This window comes from Bos grunniens, chromosome 10, assembly GCF_055505025.1.
Source record: "Bos grunniens cultivar Pamir isolate PY7600 chromosome 10, Bosgru_T2T1.0, whole genome shotgun sequence".
In the NCBI taxonomy this organism is placed as follows: domain Eukaryota; kingdom Metazoa; phylum Chordata; class Mammalia; order Artiodactyla; family Bovidae; genus Bos; species Bos grunniens.
The window spans coordinates 21049113-21060239 of NC_141174.1; the positions used below are offsets into that span (position 1 = coordinate 21049113).

The window sequence follows — 11127 nt, forward strand, 5'->3', positions numbered from 1 at the left end:
ACAATGAGAGACTTTATTTTGGGGGGGGCTCCAAAATCACTGCAGGTGGTGACTGCAGCCATGAAATTAAAAGACCCTTGCTCCTTGGGAGAAAAGCTATGACCAACCTAGACAGCATATTAGAAAGCAGAGACATTACTTGGCCCACCACAAACGTCTGTCTAGTCAAAGCTATGGTTTTTCCAGTGGTCATGTATGGATGTGAGAGCTGGACTATAAAGAAAGCTGAGTGCCTAAGAACTGATGCTTTTGAACTGTGGTGTTGGAGAAGACTCTTGAGAGTCCCTTGGACTGCAAGGAGATCCAACCAGTCCATCCTAAAGGAAATCAGTCCTGAATATGCATTGGAAGGACTGATGCTGAAGCTGAAACTCCAATACTTTGACCACCTGATGTGAAGAACTGACTCATTGGAAAAGACCCTGGTGCTGGGAAAGATTGAGGGCAGGAGGAGAAGGAGACGACAGAGGATGAGATGTTTGGATGGCATCACTGACTTGATGGACATGAGTTCGAGTGAACTCTGGGAGTTGGTGATGGACAGGGAAGATTGCAAAGAGTCGGACATGACTGAGCAACTGAACTAACTAACGAACTAACCTTAGGTGAAGAAAAGGAGAACACCAGGTCCTACTGATGGACTTGATGTGGACATTCCATCACTAAGGGTAGCTCCATGGGGCTTGCTTTGCTCCCTGGTGAAGTGGAAGCATTGGCTGGGATAGGAGGGGGTGGGGAGGTTGGGGAAATGTTAAGTTTCAAGCCCATCCCAATAGCTGCTGGTTCATAGCTCTCACGAGAATATGTAGTTGGGGTTAACATTTGGTTGGGATGATGTCTGGAACTGTGTGTTCTGGGTTCAGAGTTCTTTGTCCCCTTTGATTCTGGCTGATGGACAGCATCTCTTTAGCACTCAAGATTTATGCTCAAAAACCTGGAAAGGCAGAAAAAACAGAGCTGCTTAATGAATGGAGGCTAATCAAAGCTGGATGCTCAAGCCTCACTTTCAAAACCAGTGATAATGCAAAATCTACTCAGCATCCTCAACTCAGTCCAAAGATCTTGTTCCTTAATGAGGAAAAAATGGAAACACAGTGACCTGGCAGCTGGGGCTGGGAGTAAACAAAACTACTGTTTATGGCAGTAAACCATAGCTGAGCACAGGTCTTTTGTCTAAAGTCAGAGAGTGATGGGTGGGCACTGGAGGAACAGGGCAGGGAGGCTGTTTGGTGAAAAGCATTAAGTGTTACCAGGGACGTGGGAGAACAGCAGGAACAAACTAAGGAAATACTAGGGTGCAAGGAAGGACTGTTTGTTAGTTTGTTTTTAATTGCATAGAACACCGTTGCCAGGATTTTAAATTGTAGTGCTCTGGGCATGTAATTAAGCAAGAGGGTTTTGTTGGCACCAACTGGGATACCAGGTTGTTTTTGCAACTTATGATCTTCTGATATTAAAATTTCAGGGACTAAGTGTGTGTGTCCCTCTCCTCTTCGCACCTTTTTCCTCTGGGCCTCCAAGCTCCACATAAAAATGATCAGCCTGCTTCATTTGTTTTGTTTTTGCCGCCTGGATGAAAACCTCATCTAGGTCTTGGTCTGTCCTGCAGCGATAATGTCAGCTGAGGGGGCTTCCAGACTGGAAACAGAGACGGATGATCACAGCCCAGCCGCGAGCCACCCCAGCCATTACAAAAGCCCCACGCAGTTTCTTCTTCTGATTATCATCATGGCATTTCAGAGCTGACTATGAACTTGGCAATTACCTTCTCACTTTGTATATGAGAAATCCGAGGGCCAGAATTGTGAGCTGACTTCCTGTAGGTGATTCAGTGGATGGCTGGAATCAAGAAATGCCCAGACTGGAGCCAGGGCCAGGGTCCTCTCTGTCTGAACCCTGAGGCCCCTCCTGTAGCTCCAGATCATCTCTTCTTCACCCTCCCCTCGCCCCAGCCTCCTTTGGCATGAACTCCCACCCTCCTGAGATACTGCTGTTCTCCCAGTCTTTTGGCCTGAAGTATGGCAGCCCTGCTGCAGATGTTTCATGGAGAGGGAAGAGGAAGGTCATGGCCCAGGGCACTGAAATGCTTTATGAAACGGTAGATGATAGTTCAGTTTTCAAGTCACGAGGGAACAAGGGAACCATTTCACCTTGGCAAAGGCAACTTACTTAGTGGAACGTAATGGCCTGGAAGAGTTCCTGCCCCTCCCCAAAGTGAGCAATTTCAGCTCTGCCAGCACAGGCCCATTACATCATAAAGACACTGCGTGTTTACCTGGCAATTATCTGGAATGGGAACCAGCCTTTTCAAGAGGTTCTCTTTGATCCTTCCTGGCAATACCCTCAGGTGTGGGGGTCAGGGGCCAATGGAGGGCTTCTTCCTAGAGGATGAAAAGGGAGGCAATGCAGAAGATCTTGAGAGGGATCAGAAATCAGGCCTGGGTCTCTGGGGCTCCTGGCCACCCTTTCTGTGTGCTTTCTACTTGGACCTTGCTGCTACCACAGCAGACAGAGTATTGGGAAGTTTCCCCTTTCCCCAGTTTCTCCTTCCTCGGGTCAAGTAAAGAAGTTTCTCAGGTGCTCCTTATTAGGAGTGGATAAAGGAGAAATAGCTGAGGATCTCCAGGACTGAAAAGCATTTTTGCTTGTTTATGATGATCATGTCCTGGATGTCCTGATTTCAAATATTCTGTATTTATACTTCCCGGAATTTATATTCTGGTTTGGGGTTCTGAAGATAGAGATATTACACATATTTTCAAGTGAAATTCTTCACACCCTTCCTGGTATCGGACTTTGAACCATAGGAAGAACAGAATCAACTCTCCCCCCACCCCACAATCACAGCAGCTGATAATCGAGGGAGCCTGTGTTGCGGCCGAGCAGGGCGGAGCATGTTTGTGAGCATGGGTTTGGCAATTAGTTCTGGGTTCAAACCCAAGCTTCCAGAACCATAGTTGACAATATTTTTCTAAGGCTGTTTCAGAGCATTAGCCTCTGGGTCATCCTCCTAATCATTGCTGCCTGTCTCAGGGCCTTTGCACGTGTGCTTTCCTTTCTCTGGGATGCTTTTCCCCTAGAGACCCACATGACTACACCCCTGCCTCCTTCAAGCCTTTGATCAGCGTGATCAGGTGGAAGCCTTTCATGATCACTTTAAAACATGATCACTTAAAAGTTGTAAGAGTAGCTTAGAGGGTAAAGCATCTGCCTGCAATGCAGGAGACCCGGGTTCGATCCCTGGGTTGGGAAGATCCCCTGGAGAAGGAAATGGCAACCCACTCCAGTACTCTTGTCTGGAAAATCCCATGGACGGAGGATCCTGGTAGGCTACAGTCCATGGGGCCGCGAAGAGTCGGACACGACTGAGCGACTTCACTCACTCACTTAAAACTGCAGTCCTCGTACAGCACACGGAACTCTACACAATGCTCTGTGCTGACCTAAAGGGGAAGGAACTCCAAGGAAGAGGGGATATATGAATACATGTGGCGGATTCACTTTGCTGTGTAGCAGAAATTAACACGACATTGTAAAGCAACTATACTTCAATTAAAAAATAATAATCAAATTAAAATAAAATTGCAGTCTTCCATGCCTTCATTCCATCCCCTTCTTTGCTGTGCTTTCCCACAGCATTTATCACCACCCTCTGGCATATTATACAATTCAACTCTATTTCTTATTGTCTGTCTTCCCCAACTACAACAGAAGCTCCATGAGGGCAGGGATTTTCATCAGCTTTGTTTATTGCTTCACCCCCAGTATTTGGAACAGTGTCTGGCTCTTGGTAGGAACTTAACAGATATAAATGGATACATAAATTTGAGCAAGTCACATCTTTTGTGATCCTACGTCCTCCCTCCCTTAGAGGTTGGAGTGACAACTGTTGTAGATGAAAATAATGGCCAACATATATTGCATGCTGGCTTAATCGGTGTCAGTTTTCAAATGTGCTAAGTGCTTAATGGGGATTATTTTGTTTCATCCTCCCCCAAATCCTATGAGGTATTCTTTTCATCTTCATTTTACAGAAGAGGAACTTGAGGCTTAGAGAAGTTGACTCATCTATCCAGGGTCACACATAATTCAGATCCATATTTGTTTGAGCCCAGAGCCAGTGCTCTTAACCCTGACAGCCCCCTGCACAGGGCTTGGGGTGTAGCCAGGCCTCGGTCAGTGCTAATTCCCTTCCCCAAGTCACACAGCGTAAGACCTTTGTGGCCGCTCTGCCCCCCTTCTATTGTGAACCTGTCCCTCCCACTGAGACCTGACACCTTGGGGGCATCCCCTGACCTCAGGAGGCAGCAAGGTGTATTTAGCAGGGAGATGGTAGGTCTGTTGGTTGGGAGACCTAGGTTCTGGCCCCTCTTTGCCACTAACCCGCTGTGTGATCTTGGGCAATTGTTTCCCCTTTCTGGGCCCCAGGTTCCACTGGTTTGATGAGCACTGAGGTCTCTCTCAGCCACAGCCCTCGGGACAGTGGGAGGACACCTCTGTGTTGTGTGGTGCATGAATCACGTCGGAAGATCCTGCCCCCAGGCTGTGGCCTTAACCCCACTCTCCCCAGTAGTACAGTCTATCCTGATTTGACCATGGCTGACCTTTCCCCTCCCACACCTCTAGAGTTTGAATTTCTGGCTGCTGGATTTGAGTGGGAGGATGGAGGAAGTGAAGCATCTAGTGATTTTCTAAGCACTTCTCTAGGGGTGAGACCAAGAGGAAGAAAAGAAGGCTTGAGAGCCCTTTCCACCGATAGGCACTGCCTGGGACAAAGCCACCTCAGGACCTGGACTTCCCTTGGGGGCTCACAGCGGGGATGTACCTAACCCTCTGAAAACACTGCAAAAGAACTTGGGGGCTGCTTGTAAAAGCCCATCTATCTGCCCAACAGCCCCTTACCAATTACCCACTGCACCTCCTGCCAAAAGGCCCCCATATTTCCTTATTTGCCAACCCTAAAACTTTCTCACTTTAGTTCCAAATTCTAAACTGGGATTTCCACACCGTTCTCCTTATGAAACAGAGGTGAGTTGGAGGTTGATTAAGCCGAGCTAGTCAATGTTTTAGGTTGTTTTCTTCACTGAATCATTCACTTACTCATTCATTCATTTGACATTTACGTCCTAGATTCTTTGCAAGGGATTCAAACAGGAAACTAGTCAAGTCCTGGCAAACTTAAATTGGGTAATTGGTCATGTCATTTGAGGAGAGTTAATAGAGAGATGGGGAAACAATGGAAACAGTGAGAGACTTTATTTTTTGGGCTCCAAAATCACTGCAGATGGTGACTGCAGCCATGAAATTAAAAGACCCTTGTTCCTTGGGAGAAAAGCTATGACCAACCTAGACAGCATATTAAAAAGCAGAGACATTACTTGACTCACAAAGGTCTGTCTAGTCAAAGCTATGGTTTTTCCAGTGGTCATGTATGGACGTGAGAGTTAGACTATAAAATAAAGAATGTATGCTTTTGAAATGTGGTATTGGAAAAGACTCTTGAGAGTCCCTTGGACTGCAAGGAGATCCAACCAGTCCATCCTAAAGGAAATCAGTCCTGAATATTCATTGGAAGGACTGATGCTCAAGCTGAAACTCCAATCCTTTGGCCACCTGATGAGAAGAACTGAGTCATTGGGAAAGACCCTGATGCTGGGAAAGATTGAAGGCAGGAGGAGAAGGGGATGACAGGGGATGAGATGGTTGGATGGCATCCTTGACTCAATGGACATGAGTTTGAGTAGGCTCTGGGAGTTGGTGATGGACAGGGAAGCCTGGCATGCTGCAGTCCACGGGGTTGTGAACAGTTGGACACGACTGAGCAACTGAACTGAACTGAACTGAATATTTTCAAAGATGGATAGAGTATAGGAAAACAGGGGATACTGTTGTTCCCTGGAACTAGAAACATCAGGATGGTATTATCAACCCTGGGCTGAAGGGATAAAAGGAGAGAACGTTTCCAGAATCCAGCAGGAGAGACCCCTGTGGAGAGGAACACCTGGCAGGAGCTGTGTGTAACCTTAGGTTGAAGGACTCATCTCTCTGATGAAAGAAAACCTTGATCTCCCTCACTTCCCTCTGTTAGGGAAACCACTGACCCAAACCACCTTCTCTGGCCAGGCAAGTTAGTAACTGCTTGCATGAGTTATAACAGGAGGTCCTAGTAAGGAATGCGGAACTAACAAGCTACCACCAACCGGAAGAATCTGGGGAAGATCAAAAGAAGAAAGGAGATGCCAGTCCATATGTCCTGCCAACCTCCCAGAATCCTCTCTAAAATCCGTCTTGGCTGAGCAATGTGTGCACCACCAGGAAGGTCCCTGAGTCAGAGTGATTGGCCAGAGACAACCTGGAAACTAACCACATCACCATAAAACCCGAGACTGCAAGTCACGTGGCACAGCAACCCTCCTGGGTGCCCTTACCTTGCTGCTCCCTGCCCGGGTGCCCCTTCCCAGTCAAGTCTTGCTTAGTCAGCATGTGTGTCTCCTTGGACAATTGATTGATGTTGTCGGTATGAATCAGCTTCTTGGGGTTCACAGCAGGGTAGAGAAGAGCAGAGTGGGGATCTGGAAGGACAAGCAGATTTCTAGCATAGAAATCAGACACAGCCTCTGTCCTCAAGGAGCTTGCCTATGAGAAGGGGAGACAGGAGTGCAAAAATCAATTACAGTGTGATAAATGCTTTAACAAAGACATAAACAAAGGACCAGAGGATCTCAGGGGTTAGGAAACGGAATCCGCCAGGGAGGGTGTTCTTGGGTGTGAAGGGTGAGAGAGGAGACCGGTTCCTGGAACATGGTTTGCAGGCAGAGATGTTTCTCAAATGATGATCAGGCTTCTTGGAGGAAGAAATATCTGAAAAAAAAAAATTAATTAATTAAAAAAAGAGAAAGAAATATCTGAACTGAGACCTAAAATACAAATAATAATTGGCCAAGAGAAGAAGAGAAAGAAAAGGAGTCCAGGCAGAGTGAAAAATGTGTCTAAAGGCTGGAGGCCGAAGCAGAGTATAGAACTCTTTGGGAAGCTGTAAGTAATGTAATAAGATAATGTAATGTAATAAAGTAATGTAATCGTGTTGAGGGGGATGGGTAAGAGATGAAGCTGAATATAGAAGGGCCCAGAGCATGAAGAAATTCTTTTGCCAGACTAAGGAATTTGAAATTTTTTCTAAAACTTCTTTTGCCAGACTAAGGAATAATTTGCAGTTTTTAGGTAAGTCCCTAAAAGGTCTTAATCAGGGGAGTGGTATCATTGTATTTATGTTTTAGAAAATCGCTTTGGTTGAAGAGGAGAGAGTGGATTAAAGGTAGGGAGATCGGAAAGAAGGTTGTTTTCAGTAATCTAAATGAAAGATGACAGTAGACTAAAGTCAACTGGTAGAAAAGGTGATGATAAGAAGTATTAAGAAGGTGAAGCTTGATGGGATTTGTGAATTGGATGTAGGAGTGAGGGAGTTTAGTTTTGGGGAGATGGTGATAAAGTTTACTTAGGTAAGGATCTTTAGAGAAGGAGTGTGTGTGTGTGTGTGTGTGTGTGTGTGTGTGTGCGTGTGTTGGGAAGATAGTGTGTCATGGTGGAGAAGATGGAGGGAGTTGATAGCTAATCCAGTTTGGGCATATTGAGGTGACGGCACCTGTAGGAAGACCAAATATGACTTGGTGCTGAGACTAGAAGAAGAGGGCAGGGCACGACCATCAAAGACTGACACAGCCATTAAGAAGAACAGAATATGATAAAAACTGATTAGAACCTACTAGACCCAAGATGGCGGAAGACTCAACTTCCGGTACACCTGGAGCCTGGTTACAAGTGCAGTGTAACACATTAGCATACTCAGTGACACGCCCAGAGGTGCCATGACAGTTCTGAAAAAGTGAAAGTCGCTCAGTCGTGTCCGACTCTTTGCAACCCCATAGAGCGCAGCCTGCCAGGCTCCTCTGCCCATGGAATTCTCCAGGCCAGAATACTGGAGTGGGTAGCCGTTCCCTTCTCCAGGGGGTCTTCCCAACCCAGGGATCGAACCCAGGTCTCCCACATTGCAGATGGATTCTTGATGATAAAAGGCCAAAAAGGGAATGGTGCCCCAATTCCAGAAATCCCTGCCCCTTCTCCAAGATAGAACATTCCTCCCACTCAGTGGCCTATGAAATTTCTAAGACCATAAAAACTAACCACTCCCACACCTCGGTTGCTTACATTTTTAGACAATCCTATGCCCTGAGCCCGCTGCTCTCACCTTCTGCTATGCCCACACCCAGTATATGGAGTGTTGTTCAGTCACTGAGCGTCATGTCCGACTCCTTGCTATCCCATGGACTGCTGCACTCCAGGGTCCCCTGTCCTTCACTGCCTCCCATAGTTTGCTCAAATTCATGTCCGCTGAGTCAGTGATGCTATCTAACTTCTCACCCTCTTCTCCTTTTGCCTTCAATCTTTCCCAACAGCAGGGTCTTTCCAATGAGTCAACTCTTTGCATCAGGTGGCCCAAGATTTGGAGCTTAGCTTCAGTGCGTATCTCACAAAATAAACCTGCTTTCACTTTACTATGGCTCACTCTTGAATTCTCTCCTGCTCAAAGCCAAGGACCCTCACATAGTAGCTCATCCCAGGGACTCACTCGAGACCTGGGACATGACCATCCTCTTGTTCAGAAGAGGTCTTGGTGGAAGCTATGGATGTGAGAACCATCAGAATGCAAGAGCTGATTATGGCAATAGAATATCTGAGATCACCATGGAAAGAGCTTAGAGTTAGGAGAAAAGAGCACCAACAAACACTGACTAGAGGATGATAGAAGTAGAGGAACTGATAAAGGAGATGAAGAAGGAGTGGCCTGAGAAGAAGGAGACAGGAGAGAGTGCAGTCATAGAGCCAAAGAGAGTATTGAGTTCTGAGAGGAGGCAAGAGAAGTAAACATGTTGGATATTTCTGAGAGACCCTGGGCACAGGAGTTGGTTAACAGCATGACTGTCCTTTCTCCTTCGATGCCTTTTAATCTGTAGATAAGAAATACTTCCTGAGCTTCCACAGTATGGCTGTTATAGGCTGAATTGTGTCCCTCCCCAAAAGATCTGTTAGAACCCTCACCCCTATGTACCAGAATGTGACTGTATTTGGAGATAGGGCCTTTATGGAGGAGAACAGACCAGTCAATCCTAAAGGAAATCAACCCTGAATACTCATTGGAAGGACTGATGCTGAAGCTGAAGCTGATGCTTGCCACCTAATGTGAACAGCCAACTCATTGGAAAAGACTGTGATGCTGGGAAAGACTGAAGGCAAAAGGAGAAGAGGGCAACAGAGGGGGAGATGGTTGGATAGCATCACTGACTCGATGGACATGAACTTGGGCAAACTCCAGGAAATAGTGAAGGACAGGGAGGCCTGGCGTGCTGCAGTCCAGGAGTCAGACACGACTTAGCGACTGGACACCAATGGGTGGGTTCCAATCCAACAGGACTGATGTCCTTATAAGAAGATGATATTAAGATACAGACAGGTGCAGAGAGAAGGCCATGAAAAGATGGCAACCTGCAAGCCAAAGAGAGAGGCCTCTGGAAGAAACCAACACTGCCTATGCCTTCACCTCCAACATCTAACCTCCAGAACTATAAGAAAATAGATTTCGGTTGTTTAAACCACCCAGTCTGTGGCAGCCCTAGTGAATTAATACTGTGCTTTACTTAGGGATTTGAAAAAGCAGACAGCATGGGCTAAGGCTCTCAAAGAACTTAGAACTCTTTCAGAAGAGAAGCAACACACAGATTAGCAACTGGCCCTTCTAGCCAAGGTAAATCAGGTTTTTGTAATTGGGTTGGTAATAAACCCTGCTGGAGGTTAGAGAAGCAAGCACTTGCTCTGTTCGGGGGAGGGGGCGGGGCGGGTCATCTGGGGAGATTTCACGGAAGAGGTGTTACTGAGCTCAGCCTCAAAGCATAAGGGGGCTTCCCGGGTGCGCTAGTGGTAAAGAATCCGCCTGCCAGTGCGGGAGGTGTGAGAGATGAAGGTTCGATCCCTGGGTCAGGAAGATCCCCTTGAGTAGGAAGTGGCAACCCACTCCAGTATTCTTGCCTGGAAAATCCCATGGAGAGAGGAGCTTGGCAGGCTACAGTCCATCGGGTCGAAAAGAGTCAGGCACGACTGAGTGAGCACAGCTTGGAAGCATGTGCAGGACTGAGATTGGCAGGGAAAGGGAAAAGAAACCCCAGTGGATGGACAAAGCTAGCAAAGGGGTGGAGAGGAGAAAGTGGGGGCTGCTGAGGGAGACAGCCATTGTTCAGGCTGGCTGAAGGGGCAGCTCCTTCAGTAGAACTGTGGGATACGGGGTATACACAGAGACTGAGAGCTACAGGTCTTCTCAAGTTCTGTTCTCTCATCCACGCTAATAGAGGGTTTAGCCAAGCTCTTGGCTGCCTAGCCAGATAGGTCCTCTGCCATTAGGTATGGTCATGTGACCGGGTTTCAGCCAATAGAATGAATGGAAGAAGTGGAGCAAGGCGGGCTACTGTCCATGGCGTCGCAAAGAGTCTGACATAGCAATTGAACAACAAAAGCAGGGCTTTTAAACTAGGGGCAGTTTTCTGCCCCAGAAGATACTTGACAGTGCCTGGAGAAATTTTTGGTTGTCGCAAGTTGAGGCTGAGGAGATAGAGTCGTGCTACGGGGCACTGCTGCTGCTGCTACTAAGTCGCTTCAGTCGTGTCCGACTCTGTGCGACCCCATAGACAGCAGCCCACCAGGCTCCCCTGTCCCTGGAATTCTTCAGGCAAGAACACTGGAGTGGGTTGCCATTTCCTTCTCCAATCTATGGGGTGATAGGAATGCACTGAACATTCAACAATGTACAAGACAGCCCCACCCCCACCCCCACCGCCCAGGAAAGGATGCTCGGGCCCCAAACATCAATAGTGCGGAGACCAACAGCCACTAAGGTTGGGTCTACAAAAAGCCTATGTTCTTTCTATTACACCAAATTGGGTGGTGGGAGTGAAGAGGGGGTTATGAAAAAAAATGATACAGTAGGATAAGGAAGTCATGAAAAAATTGGTTTAGGAAGGGTTAGCCTAGAGGGGTGCAAGATGAGCTGGAGGAGATGGGAGAAAAACTAAGAGACTAATG

General features: G+C 47.1%; 1 long non-coding RNA gene across 3 annotated transcripts; it reads right to left on the reverse strand.

Annotated features, from left to right (window-relative positions):
• Positions 1–238: 238 nt before the first annotated feature.
• Positions 239–2472, reverse strand: LOC147364080 (uncharacterized). Of its 3 annotated transcripts, XR_015133547.1 has the most exons (4): positions 2276–2472; positions 1766–1839; positions 1500–1638; positions 239–934 (listed from the first exon to the last, which is right to left on the reverse strand). It is a non-coding gene; the product is annotated as an uncharacterized LOC147364080 (long non-coding RNA). The 3 variants fall into 3 exon arrangements; XR_015133548.1 differs by lacking the exons at positions 1766–1839; positions 2276–2472 and adding an exon at positions 2170–2253; XR_015133546.1 differs by lacking the exon at positions 2276–2472 and having other exon boundaries at positions 1766–2248.
• Positions 2473–11127: the final 8655 nt, after the last annotated feature.